This window comes from Mustela nigripes, chromosome 3 (assembly GCF_022355385.1).
Source record: "Mustela nigripes isolate SB6536 chromosome 3, MUSNIG.SB6536, whole genome shotgun sequence".
NCBI lineage: Eukaryota > Metazoa > Chordata > Mammalia > Carnivora > Mustelidae > Mustela > Mustela nigripes.
This window is the reverse complement of record NC_081559.1, coordinates 147,650,148-147,676,792: the sequence shown is the minus strand read 5'-3', so window position 1 is coordinate 147,676,792 and position 26,645 is coordinate 147,650,148. Positions and strand designations below refer to the sequence as shown.

General features: G+C 36.2%; 1 protein-coding gene across 14 annotated transcripts in view; it reads right to left on the bottom strand.

The window, feature by feature from the left end:
• RALYL (RALY RNA binding protein like) overlaps positions 1-26,645 on the bottom strand; it is a 691,697-nt gene that overhangs the window by 471,656 nt on the left and 193,396 nt on the right. For 2 of the 14 annotated variants that reach the window (XM_059394795.1, XM_059394796.1), the window contains one exon: positions 12,177-12,330. The exons of the other annotated variants lie outside the window; for them this stretch is intronic. The gene's annotated coding sequence lies outside the window, so the exon portion shown is untranslated. The remainder of the gene's footprint in view (positions 1-12,176; positions 12,331-26,645) is intronic. 14 annotated transcript variants of the gene reach the window in all.

Here is a 26,645-nt window from a genome sequence, read left to right as displayed (position 1 = left end):
TGGATGCTTTTGAAAAAGGAAATATCTTTCACTTTCAGTAAAAAGGCGTAACTTACTGAAACAAGATTCTCCTAGAGTTTACTTCCCTGCTCGTTTTTGGATGTATATCACAAGCTGGGAATTCAAGCAGAAAATAACTGCATTCTTCCAGTTCATTCTTAATAATATACACTTTAAAATTTCAAGTTAAATATTTGCATAATATTTTCTTTGAGGCTTAAAAAGAAGACAATGATAAAAGAGAACAACTTTTCTCAAACAAAGGAAATGACTTTGACTAAATCAATTTTTTTACTTATCTATCAAATACTGAAAAAAATTAACGTAATATCACCGGGATCATTCCAGTGTGTTCAAGGGATCATTCCATTTTAGAATTTGATCTTAATAATTAATAAAAAACCCACATATCATAAATAATAATGTCTTGGTCTTTTAACTGGCTTCTTGCTTACAAGTTTATACTTGAAAAAAAAAAAAAAGAAACCGAGGATCTTGGGTGGCTCAGCCAGTTGAGCGTCAGCTCTTGAGTTCGGCTCAGGTCATGGTATACAGGTTGTGAGATCCACCTGTTTTCTGGCTTCCTGCTCTGTGGGGAGTCTGCTTGAAGATTCTTTCCCTATGCCACTCCCCTCCCCTAGTACTTGCTCTCTCTCTCTCTCTCTCTCTAAAAGAAACACATAAAATATAAAAAAAAAGAAAAGAAAAGAAAAGAAAAGAAAAGAGGCAGAGAAGAGAAGAGAGAAAAGAAAAAGAAAAAGAAAAGATAACAGGGCAATGAAAAGAAGGTTCTATTTCATTGAAAAGAAATAATACAATATGAGTGCTTATTTACTGCATACTTAAGAGACAACAGAACACTCTTAAGTATTTCAGAATAAAATAAATAAAATCATTTACTTAAAGAAAATCATGTAGTCATTAATATTATAATATATTATAGTAATGGTAATATAATATATAATAATGATTATAATATCATAAATCCTATTTTAGAGATGAGAAAACTAAGGGGTAGAGTGGCTAGGAATCCACTACCTAGTCCATGTTTCACAAGCTAGGGACTGTTAGCATTAGCATAGCAGTCTCACTAGAATGTAGATTCTTATTTTTTTCTTAAAGGTTTACTTATTTTTTTGAGGGGGGGTAGAGAGAGAGGGAGAGAGAATCTCAAGCAGACTCCATGCTGAACATGTGGCCCTGAGATCATGACCTGAGTCAAAACCAAGAGTCTGATGCTTAACTGACTGAGCCACCGAGGCACCCTAGAGTACAGATTCTTAATATCACTTAATACATTATTGAGAACAAAAGAGAACTCTTAAATATATGTAAATTTGGGAGTAAATAAATTATTAGAACATTTTTTTCCTGTTTAACAATTAAAAACCTATGTCTGACATTGAAAGAATCATCTGTAATTTCACATAAAAATAATATTTAACTACCTCCAAAAGTATCAAAATAGATCAGTTTTTGCTCTTATGCTTTCCAGAGATCATATTTACGGAAGATTCTAAGGTTCTGTGGGTTGGCCATTTCTCAGTTCAGCTCCAGGGTCAAAGAACGGCATGCCATTTGTTCTACATTAAAGAGCCATTAGAATAGAAAAGAGATAGTCTGGACTATAAGACAAAACTGGGTGGAACACATACTTAATTCTTAAAAAGTTCAGAAAAAGTGATTTTAAGCTAAAAGAATGAATATAGATGTCTGTCGTTAGTGTGTTAAGATTTAATTCTGGCCTGTAGAGTCTTAGCTGAAGTGAATATTGTTGTAGAAGATTATAATCTTAGGTACAATACAAGGGAAGTGGACGAGGTGACAAAAGTCGTATTAATCACTTCTTTATAAAAAATGCCATCAGGCCACCTGAGTGGATTAGTCAGTTAAACCTCTGACCCTTGATCTCAGTTTAGGTCTTAATCTCAGGTTTGTGAGTTCAAGCCCCACAATGGGCTTGTAAGATGTGGAGCCTACTTAAAAGTCAATAAATAAATAAAGCCATCAACTTGAGTAAGAATCATTAATCTATAGAAAATATTGTTTATTTTCACTGGGCCTTAGATTTCTTAGTCTATTAAAAATAGACTATATTAAATGAGGTCTTTGACAGCTCTCCACCTTTAACATTCTATGATCCCAAACCTTAAAATAAGGTGGCCCACTAGAATGACTATTCATCCCAGTTTGCTTGAAACTATACCATTTTTCACCCCTTGTCCTGGAGTAATTATTAAAAGCATCCTTTCTTCTCAATACTATCCAATTTAGATAAATAGTATAATAAATTATTAATAATTAATTAATTAGATAATAAATTATTCACATTGTAAAGAATCAGAGATGTATTAGTGTTAATTTTCACTTATTTATCCTATTAGATAAATACCTAGAACAAAATTACCTAGTATAAAATTCCAATAACTTTGTGTATATAATAGATAAGGTAATGCATATTATAAATGAGTAAACTCAAAGAAAACACAAAAATCTACCTTGACATATATTTCATATAATTTCCAATATCAGAATATTTGCTAGTAAAGATAGTTTATGCAAGATAATGTGTGATCTAGTGATGGGTAGACATGGTTTTTAATCTTAATCCTATATTCCTTTCAGGGAGTCAAACCTACATTTTTTCCTCCCATAAATCAATATGGAATTATGCTGCTACTTTTTTCATATGAAGATGGCTATAGTTAATTATATCACTATGCTAAACATCAAGGGTGACATTATTTCAAATACTGATAGAAACATTTAATGCATGATTTACTAGCTTCTCTTTTTTCCTACATAGTAATGCTACATTGCTAGATTTAGCAAATAAAAAAATACAACGTCCAGTAAATTTAAATTTCAGATGAACACTGAATAAGTTCTAGCACATGCATGTCCCAAATACACCATGGGTATCCTCTATTTTATCTGGCAACCCTACCCACATGAAATTCTTATTCTGAAAATTCTTGACTGATGGTTACAAATACTTTGAAAAGAACCAGATTATGCCTGTGTCTTGGTTCCGTCAGATAAATTGGCTCTGTGCCCTTAGGTTATGTATACAACCTCAGTAAGACTCAGAATCCACATCAATAAAGTGACAATATTGGTCTTTAACTCATAAAGCTGTGGAGAAGATTAAATATGATGATGTATCTAGTCCATAGTAATGACTATGAGCTATGATCATATTATTCTAAAGAATGATTTGCAAAATATTTCAGTCATTCTCCTAGAATGAGTTTTAACAAACTCACCAAAATCCATATTCTCCTCTTTTTTTCTGGGTACACAGGAAGACTATATTTCCCTTGTTTTCTTGCAAATAAATGTGGTGCCTCATGGCTGAGTCCCAGACATGAAATGCCATAGGAAGTACTGCACCCCATTTCCAAGGTAGTCCCATACAATTCTTTCATGAATGGATCTATGAGATTTTTGCTCTTTACACTAGCTGGAATGAAGACTCCCTCCCACACCTAACAGATCAACTTAGCAAGCAAAAAACAACAACAACAACAAAACAAAGATCTTATCTGATATCAAGTTTTACTAATAATTTCCAGAATGCCAGTACTTATAAAAGGCAAAGGAAGGCAAGATCTAAGATACACTAGACCTTGTCCAGATATAACATGGGTTTTTAAGAGATAATTGTAGTCATCACTTATATAACAGAGAGCTTTTTGTCATGAACATCCATTTTGTACTTCAAGAAATATAGTTTATGTGACTTTTTCCAGTGAGGCATGCTCTATAAATGTATAGATTTTCAAGCAATCCTAGTCAGATCAGGAACATTTCATAGATTAAAGAAATTCCCGTGATGGTAAATATCATCAATAGAGTGTTTTCCGGGAGGCTGGCCACTAATCAGCTTGCTCACAGGAAATCTGAATTGTTCATCCTTCTTTCTTTTTGGGGACTCCCCCCTAGTGAGGTAAACTATACATCACAGACCTGTAGCAAACCAATTCCTGTCAAAAAGCCAGTTGATGAAGACAGAAGAACCTCAACCTGCCTGGGTTCCTGAATGGAGGAGGGATACCTCGGACACTTGTTAACCCATCCCGTGCTAACAAAATGAACAAAAAAGAACTTTTTTTTCTTCCTTAAGATTTTATTTATTTGAGAGAGAGAGAGAAAGAGCTGGCAAGCATGAGCAAGGGGAGGAGCTGAGGGGGAGGGAGACGGACAGGCAGACTCTGCATTGACGGTGGAGCCACATGCAGGCTGAATCTGGGAGTCTGAGATGAAGACTTGAGCCAAAACCAAGAGTCTGACGCTCAACCAACTGAGCCACTGAGGTGCCCTAAGAAAGAACTTCCTAGTATTGTGTGCTATAACATATATTTGGGTGATTTAAAGTTATATCATTACAGGTATAATTAAAATGATAAATACAGCACAAACTTTCTTTTCAAGTAAGGCAATATTTCCTAACTTTCTTAGTCCTGGATTATTAGGTTAATGATTGTAAGATATTTTGAGATATGTTGTAATGGTTAGGAATGGTCTCTGGACACTGCCCTCAATATACTTTATTCCTATCTTGTCATTTGTCTTGGACAATTTATTTACCAGGAATAATTTCTCCATAAGTATGCATAGCTAACATTATTACTGTAATTTAAAAAAATATATTTTATTTATTTAACAGAGAGAGACACAGTGACAGAGAGAACACAAGCAGGGGGAAGTGGGAGAGGGAGAAGCAGGCTTCCTGCTGAGCAAGTAGCCCAATCAGGATTAGATTTCAGGATTCAGGGTCATGACCCAAGCCAAAGGCAGAGGCTTAACAACTGAGTCACCCAGGCACCCTATTACTGTAATTGCTATGTTGAAAGATTTATCAAAATATTTTACTAATATCAATAGTTTCACAAAGTGAACAAATCTTAAAAAAGATATATAGCTATATAGCTATATATATATATATATCTTTTATCTATCTATATATCTATAGATATTTAGGGAAATTGAAGTCTTTTTTAAAAGTTTCTACTTTAAAATTTCATTTTCCATTAAAAGTTGATTCTATCTTCAGAGAAATTTCCCTCGCTCTTGTAGCTAAAGATAGAACAACACAAGCATATATAGGTAGTGTCTGTGTGTGTGTGTGTGTGAGACAGAGACATAGGAAAGTTAATTATATCAAGAGGTATATAAAAATGCATGAGACACTAAATCCTGTTCAGTCTTTATTCAAGATAGTTTCATGACCTCTGCAAATTATTTATCCTAACACTACTTGCCAGTGGTGATCATTATTGAATCTGGGTAACAGTTACATGATTCCTTCAATCATTCTCTCTACTTTTGAATGTTTGAAATTTATCATAATAAAGTTTTTTTTTTTCAAGTAACACTCTGCTTTTTTTGTTCCTTGAAACTCTAAAACTATTAGCCATGATGTGGAGAGGCAGCAAGCTGTATGCAGTGGTGTGGTCTTCTACCACCAGATATACTAACCATGAGAACGGAAACCAGTAACAACATTTACCACTGAAAATATGCAAGTAGATATATACATATACCACAGAGATCAAGTTGTAACACCAGTCTAATATACATATCTGAAAGAACAACACTTAGTGATTATAATAGCTAACAAGTACAGAGCATTTACCATTTGTCAGGCATTCTTTTGTATGCCATTTATGCAGTGCCTGACTTTACCTTCAGGCGAAATCTATGCTGTTGTTAGCATTCCAATTCGACAATAGATCACATAGCTCATCCAAGGCCATGTTACTTATATTTTAGTTCTAGAATGCTTTTACACTCAGCGATAGCTAAATACTGCATTAGTCTATGTACTGGTTTCATTTAGAAACGTTTTGGGAGATACATTAAGAAACTATTACGACTTAATAACAAACATAAATAACTGAATCGAAAGGAACAAAGGGAACAAAATGATCAAAGGGAACCCTTGTCCATTGTTGGCAGGATTTTAAAATGGCACAACTGTTAGAAGAAACAGTATGGCGGTCCTCAAAAATTAAAAATACAGCTACCATAAGATTCAGAAACCTACTTCTGGATATATACTCAAAAGAACTGAAAATGAGGTCTTGAGTAGACATGTGCATATCCATGTTCAGAGAAGCACTATTCACAATAGCCAAGAGATGGAAGCAAATGAGACATTCATCAACAGAAAAGTGTCTAAAACAATGTGGTAAAAACACGTGATGGAATACCATTCGGTCTTAAAAGGAAAGGACATAGCATGAAATGCTACAACCAGGATGAATCTTAGGATATTATGCCAAGTAAAACCATCCCAGTCACAAAAAAAGAAATACATTGTGTGATTCCACTTAGATGAGGTATCTAGAGCAGTCATATTCATAGAAACAGAAGATGGAATGGTGGTAAACCAGACCTGCAAGAGGGAGAAATCAGTTGTTATAGAATGAAGACAGACTTTCAGTTTAAGAAGACAAAACATTTTGGAGATCTGTTGTAAAGCAATGTAAATATACTTAATACTACAAAAGTGTATACTTAAAAATGGTTAAGATGGTAAATATAATTTTACATGTGTTTTATCAAAATTAACTTTTAAAAATTGGCCAAAGTTTCTAAATAAAATTTCTTCAAAGAAGATATATAAATGGTCAATAAACCTAAGAAGATGTTCGACATCATTAGTCATCAGGGAGATGCAAATTATAGCCACAATGAGATACCACTCTATTGTACTAGGGAACCTATAATAAAAAAGGAAGGAAACTACTAGAAACTAGGAAACCTATAATAAAAAAGAAAAAAGATAATAACAAATATAATTAAGGAAATAGAGAAATTGGAGCCCTCATATCTGCTAGTGAAATTGTAAAATGCCACAGCTTCATTGAAAAACAGTCTAGAAATTCCTTCAAAAGTCAAACGGAGTTACTCCGCTATCTAGCAACTCCACTTGTAAAAATACACCCAAATAATAAAAACATATGTTCACAGGACAACCCATATATACAAATGTTTACAGCAGCATTGTATATAATAGCCAGAAAATGAAAACAATCTAGATACCCATCAATTGATTAACGGATAAATAAAATGTAATAATATATCCATGTAATTTAGTTTAATAATGTTTAGTAATAAAGAGAAATGAAGCTCTGAAACATGCTATAACATGTATAAATCTTATATTAAGTCAAAAAGCCAGTCACAAAGGACAGCATCTATGATTCCATTTTTAAGAAATGTCTAGAAAAGGCAACTCTATAAAGACAGATTATAGAATAGCTATGTGCGGCAAAGACAGATGGGAGGGGGTGGGGAAGGTTGGGGGATATTGTAAAGGGTACAGAATTTCTTTTTAGAATAATGAAAATGACCTAAATTTGATTATAGTGACAAATGTACAACTCTGTGAAATATTAAAAACATGGAGTTACATATCTTATTTTAATAATTTATTTCTTTAAAGATTGACTTATTTATTAGGGAGAGATAGAGAATGATCAGGAGAAGGGGCAGAGGGAGAGAGGGAGGAAATCCTCAAGCTAGTCTCCCTGCTGAGCCAGGAGCCTGATGTGGAGTGTGGACCCTGCAATCATGACCTGACCCAAAATCAAGAGTCTCCCGATATACGAACTAAACCACCCAGATATCCCGGAATTAAATATTTTAAATAAGTGAATTGCATATTCTATCCCATTAATGATTTTTTTTCCCTTGCCTTTCTTTTTTTTTTTTTTTTTTTAAAGGAATGTGCTGGAGGAAGCTTTCAAAACTTAAAACAGAATAAAGTTTGAAATGCATCTTAATAACATTCAAGGAAAAGAATATATAACTAATATTGCAGAAGAGGGTGGTTTTTTTAAATTATCTATTCATACACTAAAGTATATATGTGTGTCTACACACAGAGAGAGAGGGAGGGAGGGAAAGAGGGAGGAGTGAGGAGGGAAGGACAAGAAAGGAACAATACTGGCAATGTTCCTGTGTTATTATGCAAGTTTTCTTCTCTGTTTTTGGATGTTCCAAAGTCTTCCAAAGTCTATTAAAATTATTCTATGTCTGCCCCAGCACTCCTTTGAAGATTATATTTGAGAACTAGAAGCTTTGACAGTATAATCACCCATCATCTCCTTTCAATGCCACAGAGGACAAATCCCAGCAAATACGGAATGCACAAGGTTCTCTAATGCTTCTAGAAAGCACTGGTATTTTATTTATTTACATGCCTTAGACTCCTAGGCTCATGGTAGTTGAAATGTTTCCTGATTACATAAACTTAAGTTAAGTATTCAGTTTTGATGTTCCTGGGTAAGAGGTTGTATGTGTATGTTTGTGTAAATGGTTTATTCAAAACGGTGATATTATATCAAAAGAAAATGCCCAGAAGTGCCACCTTTTATTTTCCACTTACCCAGCACTTCCTGATCCAGAATATATTTGAATATATTTACCTAATATTGCGTTCCCAAATGTTACTTAGCATACTAAGAAAAAGGAAAGATTTTTTTTTTCATTTATTTTCATCACCATCTCCATCATTATCACCACCTCCCCCTCCATGCCCCCCCAGCCCCCGCCGGTGAAGGACTTCATATTGCCAAAGTGATGTTCAGAATGTATGTACTACCCAAGGTCACAGAGGAAATACAACTAGACTTCCTATATCCTAGAAATTCATACTGTAACTGGAAAGAAGAAATAATAAGCACCTAGACACACATACATACATAACACTTAGACGACACAGAGAATTCCAGAACTGTTAATCCAGCTATTCAACACTGACACTATTTCCGTAGCCATTTAAGAACACAGAAAAACTAATTTTCTAAGGATACATTAACATATATCTGCTAGTCCTTACTTAAGGATACACTATGGCCCAAATTCAGAATAAAATAGATGGTACAGCTAACCGAATGTTTTATATTTTTCCCTTTTGCTTTTCAGTCTTAAATAGCATGGAATCTCTTGTTTCCTTCATATTATAGTAAAAACCTGTAATTCTTTTACATCATTTTTCTAGCTTATCACCATTACCCAACAAGAATAAAAACACACGTGGATTATTAAACTAACTTAAAATTTACAATAGTCTCATCAATATCATGGTTTCAAAAGATAGTTTACAAAAACAGACTAGTATATGTAAAGAAACAATTCTATTCTCTTATTAAAACTTTACCATCAAAAGCCATCTTTAAAACTATAGCCCAAAGGAAACTGGTGTCTTTTGAGGTAAGCTGAAAATCTCAAAGTGCATGTAGATTCCAGAAATAAGTCCTAGAAAAGATACTGGCAGCACAACATCTAGCAGGAGTTAAGTACTTCCTGTTCCTTAAAGCAAATATCATCAAGTGGGACAGTGTGGATTCCTTCATTGAATTTGAACTAGGGCAGTGGGCCAATGATACCTGATCTTGTTTCAGGCAACTGGTAGGCAATGGATATATATATTTTTTTAAATAATTTTTTAGAGAAGCCCTGAAAGCTATCTTTATTTTTAGAAAAGTCTTTGTTACCATTGGGTAGTCTGTATGCTGAAATTTAAGTCATGGTTCAAGAAACATTCAACAAGAAAGGATATTAAAGAGCAGGTTTCATTGTCTACTTTTAGTGGAACTCCTAAAGCTAATTTATCATGAATGAATAAAGTTAGGTTGAATCTCAGGCTTGTTTATCTTAAGTAGTATGTTTATCAGGGTGATGTTTAAAAGCATCACTTTCATATAAATAAAACAGAACAAAAGCTTTATGCCTATTTTCAATGCCCTTTCCCAAACCTAATATGGAAAGCAGAAATGGAAAAGTGAGCAACATTTTTCTCAAGTTGTCTATGGCTTTGGAGATTATTCAAGTTTGTGTTCAAGAGACAGATTACATAAAAGCCATCAAGAAGCAGGAAAATCTCTGAGCTCAGAGTAAAGTGAGAAATTTACAAAAGCAACTTCATAAAGGAGAGGAGATCTGAGCTGAGCCTTAAAAGATAAACAGAGTTTCCACAGGATGACTGGGAAAAGTGCTCGAAGCAGAAAGAGCATAAGTAAACCATGAGTGAAAATCCTACTGCATATTAACTATACTTAAATTAAAATTAAAAAAAAAAAAAGAATGAAAATCCTAATCAGAAAAGAAATCAGTTTTATTACAGTGTTTTTCAAACTTCAAGGACACAATCCATTACAGTATATTTCAAAAAGGATGCTACTGACCTTTTACATAAGAATTTTTTTCCATCTATGACAAGATGGTTAACAATATCCCTGGCCTCTAGCTACTAAATGCTAGTAGGGAGGTCTCCTTTATTCTCTAGTTCTGGAGAAAACACCAAATTCCCTCTTCTGTTTTCAAATGCCCCCTAGTGGTGAATAAGGAAGGGAGGTAGAGAGAGGAAAAGGAAAGGGTGGAAGGGGGGTAAGAAGGGGGGGGAGGAAGAGCACTAAGTAAGTGCATTACAGTAGGAAGTGTTACCAAGTAGTAAAGGACCATGTCATAACTGACGGCTGACCTGTTGGGTTTTAGAAAGTACAGGATTCTGATTAAGCAAAGAATCTCAGTGATTTTCAAGTTTCATATTTTTTATCAGCACCTCCACTGAAAAAAGGTTGAAAAATCACCTACCCAGTTTCATGGAAATTAAAGACCAAAGAACTTAAATAACTTATCAAATTAAGGGATGTCTGCTATAACTAAAATGAGGAGCTATTATAGATTTTTGAGAAGGGATGGCTTAATTACATATATCCAGAAGAATGTTATTAATTCTCAAAAATATATTTCCTTAAACAATCAAACAAATGGCAAGTATTTCCCTTTCTCTGTTACCTGACATCTGAACAATGAAAATCCTTTAAGGGAACTTAAAGAAACTAACGGCACCTCCATAGCTTTCCCATAGATTTTTTTTACAGGATCTAAATACCTTGTTTATCTTTAATTTTGTATGTGTAATACTGAAATACATTTCATCTCACTTCCCTTAAAAATTACCCAAGTCTGCCTTACAATATGGCTGGTACATTCACGGACCAAATACTAAGCTGGTTTCGAAGGATTGCCTAAGCCTCCTCTCCGGCAGCTGCCATCACTCTCATATTCATGGCCATAAGACTATGAGTGCTGTAGGCAAGACCTTAATACATTCTTCTAGCCCCTTCAATTTATGTGATCTCCTCAGAACCCAACTTTTCCCTTGGCTTTTAAGTCTGAACATTCTTCTGATGTCAGTATCTCCCCCCAGGCTCAGGTAGGAAGCTCCTTCCTTTGTCCTGACACCAGACCACATGACTGGGTTAATGGGTAGGTATTTGGCATGAAAGAATAATACGGCAATGTGGTTCTGTCTTCTGCACACTTACAGTCTCTGATAAAACCTGAATAAAACTGAAATGAATAAAGGAATAATTATGCATATAAATTAATGCTTCTGAAAGCAATGTGGCTTTGTGTAGAACCAGAACCAGAGGCCGAAAGCTGAATACAGTCCATAAATATGTAAAGGTTGCCCACTATACAGTTTAAAGGTAAATGAATGTAAATTCATTCATTACACTGGGTAACTTCATCAATCTCTGTTCTCACATGTTTGAATTTGTAATCACTGGCAGAGTACTTAAGAGCACAGACTTTGATGTCAGAAGGACTGATGCAAGACTGTGCTCTGCAAGCAACTTTCTAGCTATAAGATGGGATGCTACAGGAACTATATCATAGAATTATGGTGAGCATTCACATAGATAATGCATGTAAAGTACCTAGCCCATGCTCTAGCACATATTAATTATTAAATATTAGTTCTTATCCTTCTCTGGAAAATGGAACTCCTGCTGCTAAAAAAAAAAAAATCGTGTTAGAGCAGAGTACATGAATAAAATGCTTTGCCACTTAGGCATAATTTCATGAACATAATTTTATGAAGACTGCTTTAACAGAAACTGACATTAGGGAAGTGAATTTTAGCAGATGACAGAACTATAATAAGATTTCCTTGGATTGGATTTTAAATGTGCTACACTGCACTCAACAAATTCTGCCCATTAGTTTCCAAAGCAAAGTAGTTTCCAGCCATGTGTTCCATATATTGGTTTTTCAGGTATGTAAACTCCATGAGTTAAGTGTTTAAAGATTAAAAATAAGGCACAGACTCCCCAGGAAGAGAAGACTGCTATGAAAGAAGAAATCAGGCTTACCTTGAGTTATATAAAAATGAAATGTTTTCTAGGTCCTCTTAGTTTTCACATTATTTGTTGAAAGAAGAACTCAAAACTTACAACCTCATTTTATCCAAGAGAAACATGCAGGCTAATGTGTTTTTTTTTATTGTTGTTGTTTGGTATATAATATCTGAAAAATAATAGAGATTAATAATGCATTGGCAAGGTTAAATAAAAAAGGGGAAACTTTACCTTGTAAAATCAAAAAAAATGTTCTGTAAACTGAGAAGTGGATTAGAATGTTCAAAGTGCTCGGGGACCAAACATTCTGTAAAGTCTGATTTATACTACAGGCATCATAATGCCTGCCTACTTCAGGATGACAAATAGTTCCACGCTGAAGTCGCGAACAGCAGCCCCAGAGCGTTAACAGCAAATGTCTTCCATCTTAATAGCCCAGTCTGTGCCATTCTGTACACTTAAAATTCTGAGCATTTAACACCTCTTGTTGCATCGAAATCCAGATACAAAAACCTTCAAATCAAACTATTTACCTCAACGGAAATCTGCTTTGAATAATTCATAAGGAGGAAGAAAGATGGCAGTGAAGAAAGCCAAAGAGAGTTTTAATGAACTCTCGAGTTTCAAAAATAATGCACAGAAGTTCTTACAGCTTTTCCCCTCACCCTGTAAAACAGCGTACCGGTCACTCTAATACAGAGTACTCCCAGAAAACAGAAGGAGCAATAAAGGGTTCAGTTTTCTGCTTGTCTGCAAGTGATATACGAACAGGACCACACAGATTATTACCAGGAGAGGCTCTTTCTGAATGTGTGACAGTCAAGGAAGCAGCGAAAGTATTCACATTCAAATGTTTTATTTTTATGTGGTTTCTTAAAATTCCAGTGGTATCTGGAGTCTCAGTTAAAAAGAACTGTTGCGACTCTGGCCTTGGTGACACCAATACCGGCTTTTATGTGGCTCTGCCACCTTGAAGACTTATTGGGCTTGATGGGGCTTAATGTTTCCCCAGAAATAATAAAAAGGTTTCACATTCTGCTAATAAATAAGCATCTTTTCAGTGACTCATCTGATGAATGAACCTAGGATTTTTATTACATTAAAAAAAAAAAAGAGGCCCTTTGAAGTGTTATTGCTATGTAGGTTTGGATTAGTTTCCTATTTTTGCTATTATAAACCATCATAAACTTGGTAACTTAAAACAATACAATTTTAGGGGCACCTGGGTGATTCAGTCATTTAAGCATCTGCCTTTGGCTCAGGTCATGATCTCTGGGTCCTGGGATGGAGCCCTACATCAGGCTTCCTGCTTAGCAGGGAGCCTGCTTCTCCCACTCTCTCTACCCCTACCCCCATGCACATCTTCACCCTCTCTTATTCAAATAAATAAATAAAATCTTAAAAAAAATACACAAATTTATTCTGCACAATTCTGGGGGTCAGAAGCCCAAATCAAATCTTATGGGGGCCAAAATTAAGGTATAGACAGTGCTCCATTCCCTCCAGAGGCTCTGAGGAAAATTTCTTTCCTTGCCTTTTCCACTCTGGAGAGGCTGTCCACATTCCCTAGCTGGAGCCCCTTCTTCCATTTTCTTTTCTTTTTTTTTTTTTAAAGATTTTATTTATTTATTTGACAGAGAGAAATCACAAGTAGATGGAGAGGCGGGCAGAGAGAGAGAGAGGAAAGCAGGCTCCCTGATGAGCAGAGAGCCGGATGCGGTACTCGATCCCAGGACCCTGAGATCATGACCTGAGCCGAAGGCCGCGGCTTAACCCACTGAGCCACCCAGGCGCTCCGCCCTTCTATTTTTCAAAGTATATCATTCCAAGCTCTGCTTCTCCATCCATCTCCTTCCACCTTTGATCTTCTTCCTTCCCTCTTAAAAGGGCTTTGTGATTACACTGGGCCCAGCTGGATAATACAGGATTATCTTCCATTTCAAGATCCTTAATCACAAGTCAGCAAAGTCCATTTATCATTTACAGTAACCAACTAACAGGTATTGGGGATTAGGAGGCAGACATCTTTAGGGGGCTATTATTTTGTCTACAACGAGGTTGTAATAAGGGAAATGCTTAATGGAAATAAGCTTACATATTAGATAATACACCCCAATACGGCTTGATTATAAACAAAAACAGAAGGCCATTCAGTAACTGTAGCAGGACCAATATTTTTTTTTTCAAAGTAAATTTTCTAAAACCATGTTTCTTCTTTTCTTAAAATATTTTTATTTGTCAGAGAGAGAATGGTAGGAAGGAGGAGAAGAATCCCAAGAAGAAGGCTCCCTGCTGAGCAAGGAGCCTGATACCAGTCTTGACCCCAGCACCCTGGGATCATGACCTGAGTCAAAGGCAATACTTAACCGACTGAGCCATTCAGGCATCCTTAAAACCATGTTTCATAAAACTCTAAAAAATTACTGACAAACTTTAAAAATACATATAATAAGCATATGTAAATCTCTGAGTTGCTACTCTCTGTTAATTAAGAGTAATGGATGCAACCCAAAACCTCAATGAGATTAACACCTTATACCAGTCGGACTTGGCTAGTTTCATCAAGACAAGATGTGGAGAAAAAGGAATCCTTGTGCCCTGCTGGTAGGAATGTATATTGGTACACCCACTGTGAAAAACAGTATGGAGGGTCTTTAAAAAAGTTAAAAATAGTAATACCAGATGATTCAGTAATTCCACTACTAAGTACTTAAAAAATTAAAACACTAATTCTAAAAGGTACAAGCACTCTTATGTTTGCTTATTGTCGCATTATTTACAATAGCCAAAGTAAGAAAGCAATCTAAATATCCATCCACAGATAAATGGATAAAGAAGTTGTGATGTACAGACACAAAAAAATGTTAGTCATGAAAAAAGAATGAAATCTTGCCATTTGCAACAAACGGATAGACCTAGAGAATATTATGCTAAATTAAATGAGGCAGACAGAGAAAGACAAACACCATATGATTTCACTTATATGTGGAACCTAAAAAACAAAACAAAATAAAACAGACCCATAAATAAATACAGAGAATAAACAGGTGATTGCCAGAGGGGAGGTGGGTCGGGGAATGGGCAAAATGGGTGAAGAGGAGTGGGAGATACAGGTTTCCAGTAATGGAATGAATGAGTGACTAGGATGAAAGGTACAACATAGGGAGTACAGTCAGTGGTATTTTAACAGTGTTGTATGGTGTGACATGTGCTGAGCACAGCACATGTGACTCTTGATCTCAGAGTTGCGAGTTTGAGACCCATGTTGGATGTAGAGATTACTTAAAAATAAAATCTTTAAAAATATTTTTTTTCTAAAATCTGTACAAATGCTTTTTTAGACAAGCCTCATTTCAAAGACATGATACTATTGTTTAAAAGAAGCCATCACACAAAACTAAATAATAAATTTCAGGTGTAGTGTAATCCATGCAGAAGGAAGAATGAATGAGTGAATGATAAATAAATAAATATACATAGCATGGATATTCTATAATTATTGAACAGTGTTGATGAGGGAACAGAAGGCTGGCTGCAGACAAAGCAGAAGCTGACACCCTGTAACCACCTCCCATCCCCCAAGGTGGGCGGGTACAACATTCTTCCCCTAATCTCCCACCATCTTAATGTTAACGCCTTGCCAGAGGGTAGAAAACAACCCTCACTTGACAATGGCAAGGCCTCTGAAGTCTTGTAGGTCCTCCTTAGTTTAAGAAAATTCTTTTGAAACCTCCTTTTTTCCTTACCTCCCCCTTCCAACTGCTAGATATCTACTGGGCCATGCCTCATGACCCCAGGGCAGCTCTTTCTGCCCAGGGGTCCGGTCCTCCTGCTTTAATAAAAACCACCTTTTCACACCAGAGAAGTCTTGGGAATTCTTTCTTGGTCCATGGCTCTGGACCTCACTTATATTCTAAAACTTCATCTGTTTTAAAGTAGTTAAACTAGCACAACGATATTCATGAATGTTCTTGAAAATAATAGTTTACAAATGATCTAATGGTGGTTTTATTTAACACTACTTGCTGTCACAGTTTCATCAAAATAGGCGTGAAATTGAAATTGAAAGCAAAGCACAGGAGCACTGTTTTGGTACCTCATGGTTTCTTTATATATTTCACTTAACATGAGTCAGGTGATTTAGCAGTAACATAACCAAGATACTTAGTGTAAAAATCTCCACCTCCATCACGGCTCAATATTAATGCAAGTCTAAAAGCAGTCCCTGAAGGTGAATTGTAATTTATTCCCCTCTGCAAAGAAAGAGATATTTCTTATCTTCTGAATAAAATGTGTTACCAAAGAAAAGCATTTAACAGCTTGCTCAGACTTTTTTTTTTTAGTTATAGAAGTATGCAATGTTTATCAATATGCTATAATGCAGTTTTTACCAGATATTAATATGATGCTTATTTGCTGAAGATAAATCTATAAATGTTTTGGCTTTGAATTTTAATGAATTAATTAATAACAAAACATACTTTCTTTGATAAATTCACCATTATGTGCAAAGGATTTCCACAAAAAGATAAAAGTAGGTCTAAATACATTTTTCCCTAAGTGAACAATTCTTACAAGTTCACCAAGAAATAGAAAGTACTATTTTTTAAAAAATCATAGCATTTTCTAATTATTCTCCTTAAGAAACATAATGAAACTAAGTTCATTTTTATTTTGGTTCACAGATTTAGCACAAAATATATTTTTAATGGAAAGATCAACTTTGTTTGATTCTGTTTATTAAAGTAATACTTGTTTCTGGCAAAGCATTCAGAAACATTGAAGATATAAAGAAGAAAATAAAAATCTTAACATAGACAACCACTATCCACATTTAATGCACATTCTTTTAGTCTCTTATCAAAAGCCCACTTTTCTCTATTGGGATACTAATATTCAATGATTTTTAAAATGTGTTTTATATATATACAAGAATTCATGCTTACCAGGGAAATTAAGCTTTGTGCATTCTTTGTTTCTGTTTTTGCTGTCACATTTTATTTCCACTGCAACCACTGATGCATTTCCAATAAAAAGGTAGAATAAAAACATTTCAAAATATAACTTCCTATGTATTTTATTAATGAATTTTTGGAGTTACTTTCAATAGTTTGGAATTTGAAACTGAAAATATTTGAGGATTCCTATGATCAATTATTTTTTTTTCCTATGATCAATTATTTATACTTGTTGTCTTTTTGTAAGAAGAAACACCAATATAATTAGCTCTAAAAAATCTGCAATATCATCTGTAAATAAAGTAATTCATCATCAGCATTTGTACTTTCCTTTACATTATAACAGAAATTCAAATGAATGACATTGTATTATTTTTCTGATGAATATTTAACACATTAAAAATAGTAACATGATCACCAATATTCCTAATAATCACTAAAGAAGTTAAAAATGCATGTTGTCTCCTGAGGTAGAATCTAATAATAGAGAACATTCGTATGAGGATAAATTATTTTATTTAAATGCATTCTCTTTCCTTTTTGAAATTGATTATGAAATAAAAATTCCAAGAATGAGAAATATCAGTCGTGAAATACTAAAAAATTAAGTATTACTGCAAGAGCATTACTTCATACATCTTTTCTCAGGGATGTAAGTTTAAGTATATTAATCTTTTTTTACTTTTAATTTTTTAATTAAGTACAATTGATATATAACATATTTAAAAATACTTTAATTTATAGGTCACTCACTAAAATGTTCTTGCTTCTAAAATAAGTATTCAATTCTTAACATGATCTTGTCTTGGAAGTTGATTAAGCAGTTTTAGAAGTGAACACATTTTTTAGTTGTAAATATATCCTTTTTATTTAATTCTTGCTTTGTTGTATCTACATTAGTTGTTTATCAATTAAAATACTTCTCTTGGGCTTTGATATTAATTTTTGCAAAAAGTGTGCTAACTAATCACAAACTCAGTGAATTGTGAGAAAGGCCGTGTTGGAGCTTGTCATATGCATCCAGACCTAGTCTAGGACCTATCCTAGATCAGGAATGCTTATGAATTAACTTGAGGTAAGAATAATATCTATGGTTCATATTCATTGGAAAACTTTTTCTCTGGATGACTGACTTGTATGGTTATTCAGTTTTGTGTGACGACTTATAATCTAATAAGAGTGTCAAACAGAGATGCTTGGGAACCCTGCAACAAGGAATTTTTTGAGATGTAGATTTTAGGTCAGGAATGAGATCTGTACCAAGATAATAAGAAAATATGAATAACTTCTATTGAATGCCTACTATTTGCCAGATCCCATGCTTGGAACTTTACATTCATGATTGTGTTTAATTTTCACAGCCACTTGATCACATGTGCACCATCATGATGGTGATGGGACCTGACTTCTGATATTGATGTCTTTGTTAATTCCTTTCTCATGAGTAACTTTCTAACCCAGTGTATGTGACCATGATGAGGGGATGCCACTCCTGTGTTTGAGTTATAAAAGGCTATGACTTCGTTTTCCAAGCGGACTCTATTGTCTTCTCAGTCTGCACTCATTGATGAAGGGGTCATACTGGAAAGGGTCACTTGCCAAAGAACCAAGAACAGCTTCCCACACCAACAGCCAGCAAGTAAATGAGGCCGAGGTAAGCATCATTCCATGTACTGTATTCTGCCAACAATAACATTAGTAATTTAGTTATTATAAGTTATTATAAGTTATCTGCCTCTGCCTGGAGGCAGACCTTTGACCAGCTGAGCTTTCAGATGAGAAATACCAGGTCTGGTTGACATTGTGATTGCAGCCTTATATGACATCCTGAAACAAAAGACACAAGTAAGCCGTGTCTGGATTTCTGACCCATAGAAACTGTGGTTGGATAAATCTGTGTTGCTTTAAGTCACTAAATTTGGGGACAATTTGTTACACAGCAATAGCTAAGAACTAATACATTTCCCCAAGGCAAGATTATGCCTTACTTGACTGCATATATCCAACAGCAAGCAACTAAGTGAAGAATGAAGAGTGAAGAGTGAATGAACGAAGAATTACACTTAAAGATAATTTGAAACTTAAGATTTTATTATTCCATGTAGAACATAATTAAAGTAGAATATTTACTATGGTCCTATTCACTTTACAGAAAAAAAAAAAAAAAAAAAGGTGAAAGAGGCCAAATTCAATAATAATTTTTTTTTCTCTTTCACTGCCCAGGTTTATTGAAATATAATGTAGATACAAAAGATATGCCCACTATAATTATACTGTTTGGTGAATTTTGGAGTGGAAAATATTCATGTAACCACCATCACAATCAAGATTCAGAACGTTTTCAATTCCTGAACAAGTTTCTGTGTGCCCCTCTGTGGGCAAGCCTCTTCCCCTCATACAATTACTGATCAGCTTTCTCTCATTGTGGTTTCACATTTCCAAGAATCTCATATGTGGAATTGTATTTTTTAGTGTCTGATGTGTGCTACACATCACTAAGTGCAAAGATATCAGACCCGGGGCTCCTGGATGGCTCAGTGGGTTAAAGCCTCTGCCTTCAGCTCAGGTCATGATCTCCGGATCCTGGGATCAAGCCCCACATGGGGCTCTCTGCTCAGCAGGGACCCTGCTTCCTCCTCTCTCTCTGCCTCTCTGCCTACTTGTGATCTCTGTCTGTCAAATAAATAAAGAAAAATCTTTTAAAAAAAGATATCAGACCATATAAAACAGCTGCAACTATTTTTAATATTTTTGTCTTTCACTCAAAATTTTATATGTAAATCTTCTCAATAAATTCTCTCTGCAAATATTATCTATACAAAAAGGACAAAACATTTCAAATCTCATTATTACTAATTGTGCTTTAATAAATTAACCTGAGAGGACAGTTTCTAAAGTTCTTCAAAGGTCCCTGAAATTTATTCAGATGTTCCTGTCCTCTGAACATTGAGAGGAAAAAGAATAACTACTCTAACTATATTAAGCTATTTTTCAGTAGCCATTTATCAGCCTTTTTTTTTTTTTTTAATTGAAAAGCTGGAAGAAAGTTGAGGCTATAATGAAGCAGGAAAGGATTCTGAATTCTCTGGATTTTGCTACAACTTGGCTCTTTTAAATTGGTTCTTGCTGATTAAATTTTCAACTCTGACACAATCATCCTTCTTTTGAGAGCTTGGTTTTTCTCCTGGTTACATGTAAGGGACATGCAGTCATCCCATAAAAATGCTAAAGACATTTCCATGAATATAAGGGTTGATGATGGGTGGATGAATAACAGGGAGACTAACACAGTCAAAGCACTTGACAAAACTCAACGCTCGCCACCATGTGCTAGGAGCCCTCATATCAGCCAAGTCTGAATTCCTACAGTTTTTCATTTAACAGAGATTTATGGAATTCTCACAGTGAGCTAGGTGCTGCTTTGGCTCTATCAAATATGTCTTTAACTAGCAGAAAATGACTAATAGTTAACTAGCACAAATACAGGAGTCAATTAAGTTGGATAATCCTTGACATGACTATAACATCAAACCTCCATTTTCCACTGTTAAGTTACATAAATAAATCCCAAAGAGGGTCACTGCTATCTATCTCAACTTAGAGATGCCCTTTGGTAACCATTTGCCATTGAATGAACACATTCTGAAGTAAACAGTACAGTGAACACAACAGTTAGATTGGAATTACACTAACCTAGATACAAATTAGGTTTGGACTTTCACTAAATAAGTTTAGTGCCCATAGGAAAGATAACCTGACTTCTAGAGTCGCAGCTTCTTCAGATGTGAATGAGTGCTTTATATATACCAAGATGTGGAGCAGGGCTTTTCCTGCTACTTCAAATATTCCAGCTAAAGCCTTACAGTGAGAACAACAGGAGGAAAGACCATGAGGAGCAGCTGCTCGGACCTCTCCTAAGATTCCTTAATAAGCAGCCTGACCGGCCACTAACATGGCACCTCACCATCAAGGGCAGAATTATGGCGTGCATTAAGAGAACGTCATGGAGGCAGTGCGACTTTACCTATAGGAGGGTTTTTGGCATATCTCCTATCATGCATGTCTGTTGTACATACATATCCAAGGGGACAGCACTAATAGATCTCAGAGTAGTGGGGAATTTTGAGGCAAAAAAACTAGTGAGTCGTTCTGACCACAGGCCTGTAAGATGCAGAGACGTACAGGCCAACGGTGGCATGACCACCGTGAAGAGTCTGCAACAAGCTGACATGTGCGCCTGGACTGTGAGGGCATATGAGAATACTGATGGCTGCCCCTTCTTCTCCTGGAGAATTCAGAAAGCAGGATACTGACTGGCACAGTCTGCGCCAGGAGAAAAAGAAGAGAAGACAGCAGACAGGCAGACAGATCTACATTCCAACACCCGAAATGACACGGATGCCTGCATTTCCTATAGGTTCAGGGCGTACCACAGAAAATAATCCGCTACCTTTATGGCATCCTACCGAGAACAACCACCTGCCAAAGTAAGAGAACCCCAGCAGGAGGAAGTTGTGGGATTGGCTGCTGTGGGCTGTAGCTGGGTGAGAGCTAAAGTGCTGTGCTGTTGACCCCTATCAGAAAGCTGAGGTCTCAAAGAGCGCTGGATACAGGGATAAAGAGCCTACCAGCACACCCCACAGCATAGCCAGCTCCTGACAGTGACGGAAGCACTGATGACTGAGAGAGACTAAAAAGATCCTAGTCAAGTCAAAAACTATTCTGAAATTCAGGGCAAGAGCCAGTGTCAGGCCACCGCTGAGGGAAAGGGACATGTTATGAATTTCATATGCATTAAGAACAGTCTAGAACTTTTAATAACTGAAAATAAATTTTAGTTATTGAAATTAACTTGTGTTTATAACTGAGAGTCTGAAACTATGGCCTCTGCTTAACACAGATCAAATTGCAGGGTCATAAGATTTGATAACATTGTCGAAGAGAAAAAAAGTAAAAGTGCTTTTTGCTTATACTATCTTTGAGTTCAGGCCGTTGAATAAAATCATTACATAAGGATTACAGATAATACATGTTAAATGCCTACCAGAGTACCTGGCACACAGAAAATGAGTTTAATAAATATGAGTTATTGTTAGTTTTATTACCATGTCTCTGGCACTGTTAGTTACTTTACTTACATACATTGCCTCTGATCCTCCCAATAAATCTACAAGGTAGCTATTATTATATTTATTTTATAGATGAAGAAAAAAGAGGAAACATAAAAGAAAGAAGCAGTCTGTACCCTTGGAAGCTTAATCTAAGGCAACCAGAGTCATACATTAATGGTACTAATGAGTCCAATAGAGATTGCACAAGATGTAGTCTGAGGCCAGCACACACCACACAGAAGCTTTCCCAATGGATCTGGCCCCCCAAATAGGACTCAGTTACCCAGGTAAAAAGGAGGGACAGGATATGATGGCTTTTCCAGAAGTTCAGAACTGAAGAAGTATAGGAAGGAAGAAAAGGAAATGATGGCATGATATAACAAAAGGTCTTGTGACCCTCCTTTGTCATTTACTCTGAAGACAAAGTGGAGCTGAGGGATGGACTTAAGTAAGAGCGTAGTCACCATGGGCAGGGATCTCTACCTGAAGCCCGGAAGTATGGTATCCCCATAGCACAGTCCCCAGTTGCTGAATTAGACAAACCCATGAGCTCTCTGATCTCCAGTATCCACACCTGCAATACCTGTTAAGGTCCACATTTTTAAAATGGAGTAAAGGTTAAGATCTACTTGGTGGAGCCACACTGAAATGCTTAGTTAGAAAGGGCTACATTGGGGCTCACTCAGTTAAGCAACTGACTCTTGGTTTTAGCTCAGATGGTGATTTCAGGGTCATGAGATCGAGTCTCGTGTTGGGCTCTGTGCTTAACACAGAGCGCATTTCGGAATCTCTCTCCCTGTCCCTCTGCCCTTCCACCCTTCTCTCTCTTCCTCTCAAATAAATAAATCTTTTTAAAAAGTGTTGCATATGGGGCGCCTGGGTGGCTCAGTGGGTTAAAGCCTCTACTTTCAGCTCGGGTCATGATCTCAGGGTCCTGGGATCGAGGCCCACATCCAGCTCTCTGTCTGTCAGGGAGCCTGCTTCCTCCTCTCTCTCTCTCTCTCTCTGCCTGCCTCTCTGCCTACTTGTGATCTCTGTCAAATAAATGGATTAAATCTTTAAGAAAAAAAAAAAAGAAAAAGAAAAAGAAAAAAAAAGTTCTGCATATGTCTTCAATTGTGAGCTCAAACAGTTAAAGTGTTAGTCAGTTCTCCCTAATTTTTATTAAAATAAACAATTCTATTACCACTGATTAAATTTCTCTGCACTCAGTTGCATGTGAGGCAGCAAATAAATTAAAAATATGCATATTCCTTGTACTACTCTAAGAATCTTTAGCTGGTTTCTTAAATTTCTATTTCTGCTATAAATTCTAACAAAGGCAAAAGTAGAAAAATATGGCAGGAAAATCAGAATGGATAAGGGCAAAGGCTAACTATGGAGGCTTCACTTGAAGTTCCCAGAGTGGCAATAGTAATTACAGGTTTGGTGCTTCTGGCAATTACAGCAAATTCTCCAGTATAGTGTTTCTCTTTCCTCTATAAATCTGCAGTGACTTGGTGACCTAATCCCAGTATCAGAAAAGACCCAGTTCTGACTGGATGCCCTCTTCCCTAAGTGGATGTTTGCACGTCTTGTATAAGTGCCAAGAAAAAGAGAGAAAGAGAGTTAACATTATCTGGGTGAAATATAACAGGGAAATTTTGTGAAGCAGCAGAACCATGTGGCAGGAAGAAGGCCGCATCTTGTCCTGGACACGAACAACCTCCTGGATATGAAGCATGACAGGACTGGCTAGCAACCTTAGATGAGGGAGGTAAGTGGCCAAACTCAGGGCCAGGCACAGGTCAGCTCACTGGGTGCAGTGTGGCATGTCTGAGATTCACCGAACACAAAAGACTGGCGCTGGTAAGTGCAGCCGGCACAATGTACAGGCTAAGGGGTTTTGTTAAGAACTGTTTTGTCAAGTTCTGATACAAAGAGGGTTCATTTTGAGGAGAGGGCATGTGGAAGATTCCAGGAAAGGGGTATCAAAGAAAGAAGACTAAGGCTATGCAATGACCCCAGAACCATGTGGCTATTCCTCCCAGGGCCTAGGAAGCTACGGAGAAGCCCTTAGAATTGCAAGCACCAGGGCTGTACTAATTTGATGAAGGGATAGAGGGAGACATAGAGAGACTTAAGAAAAATCAGAACTCTCTTTGACACCACAGTTTTGGGGTTGGTACCAAGCTTCAATTCCAACTGCACTAAATCCTGAGGCTGAAAGTGCTGTGTTTCTACACCTTCAATGCCTGGTTTGATCACTAGGATGGACCGGTGCCAATGGGCAAAATCCATGGGTGGGGCTTATCAGAGAATTCAGACTCACAGAGTGGGAAAAGACAAAGTTATGGGAAAGGAAGATGGGATTGACAGTTAAGTTTTTATGGGATACTTTACCTGATGAAGTCCTTTTATTGCAACCATGTAATATGGGGGAAAAGGAAGCTATAAAATGAAAGAGATAGGAAAAAAATTCTCAGAAGTATAATGGTCCTTGAAATGTGTATTAGTCTTCATCCAGAGTTCAAAGAATATCTATTATAGAAACAATATTATGCTTTCATGAAAATGCATTGTCGTTGATTAAAATAGAGTCCTATGATAAAAATCTGTGGGACATGCTCTACAGGAATTAGAAGAGTGACATGATAGATGAAAATTGAAAATTGTTTCAGGTTCATATAGAGGGCACTGTATAATCACGATGATGATAGCTTGCATTTGTAAAGGATTTTAGTTTTCAAAGAGCTTTCCTACCCATCATCTCTTCTGATCCTTACAACAATCCTACGAGCTAGGTAGGCAAGAATTATCATCCCCATTTTAAAGGAAAGGAAACTTTATGTCTTTCTCAAATAGGTAATTCTATATTAAAATGATTATATAACATTTTACTCTTCTTGATATCTGCACTAGCCTACTGAAGTATGTAGGCATGTATAAAATAAATCACAAAAACGAGAGTTCATGAAAACTAAATTTTGTCAGAAGGTAATGTTCTAGAAGAAACACACATAATTAAAAAGAACAAACTGCGTATCCATGTGTGTATATTTGATACAAAAGGTGGGACAGGGAAATTGCTTTGCATGATATAATTTAAGTAAGCTTCCTTATCCTTTGGGACATTTCCGTTTAACTCCCTGGCAACCATCTCAAATTTTATGTGTCAAAAACTAACCCTTCTCTTTCAGTTTTCCTATCTCTAACGGCAGAACCTGAGTTCATTTCTTTACCCAAATTTGACTGCTTGGTTTTAGTTTGTCTCTTTCAGTTTCCCTATCTAAAATCAGTCACCCCATCTTTTTCTTGCCTTCATTCCTGCTACCTCCACCTAAATACATGTCCTCACACATTCGATTTCACACTGTATTTCAGAGTATCCAATTTACAAGCTACTGCGACATACCATTAGGTGATTATTTTCCTCACAAATATTCATTAGATTCTTTTTAAAAAAATTATTTTATTTATTTGAGAGAGCATGAGAGAAAGCAGAGAGATGGGGAGAGAGGCAGAGGGAGAGGGAGAAGCAGACTACTCACTGAACAGGGAGCCTGATGCAGGGCTTCATCCTAGAACCCTGGGATCATGACCTGGGCCAAAGGCAAACCCTTAACCAACTGAGCCACCCACATGCCCCTACTCATTAGATTCTTTTTTTTTTTCTCCCTAAAGTAAAATATACTTTACTTTACTTTCAGAATCTTTATTATCATAAGCAAATGTCACACAATTTCCAAACATCCCCTTTTCATATTTAACGAACTCTGGGTCCTCCTAGCTCCTCCAATGCTTTATGATCTTTCTTTCCTCAAGTTCTTAATATCTTGCTCCATTCATGTGGAAAGCAAGGTTGCGCTGTTTACTTGCAAATATGTCTTCTCTAAGCTTTACCCAACTATCACTTCTATGATTCTGGTTCTCTGTGCAAATCCCTCTTTCATAAATATCTATATGATTTATGCTTTCTGATATTCATGTAAGATCTTAAGGATCTTAAGGATCTTTTACCGAACCATATTCCTTAATCTGTCTCTTCAGTTATACTGAAGGCCTCTGACAGAAGGCACCATGTATTTACGTTCCTCTGACCCTCCCTCGGGTACGAAGTTGTGAGGAGAACATAGGGGTGGGCCATTTAAATGTATAACTATATCCAGGGGCGCTGGATGGCTCAGTGGGTTAAAGCCTCTGCCTTCGGCTCAGGTCGTGATCCGAGGCTTCTGGGATAGAGCCCCATGTTGGGCTCTCTGCTCAGCAGGGAGCCTGCTTCTTCCTCTCTCTCTGCCTGTCTCTCTGCCTACTTGTGATCTCTGCCTGTCAAATAAATAAACAATATCTTTTAAATAAATAAATTTATAAACTATATCCAAAAAAAGTAAAAGAAAAAAGAAAGAAAGAAAGAAAGAAAGAAAGAAAGAAAGAAA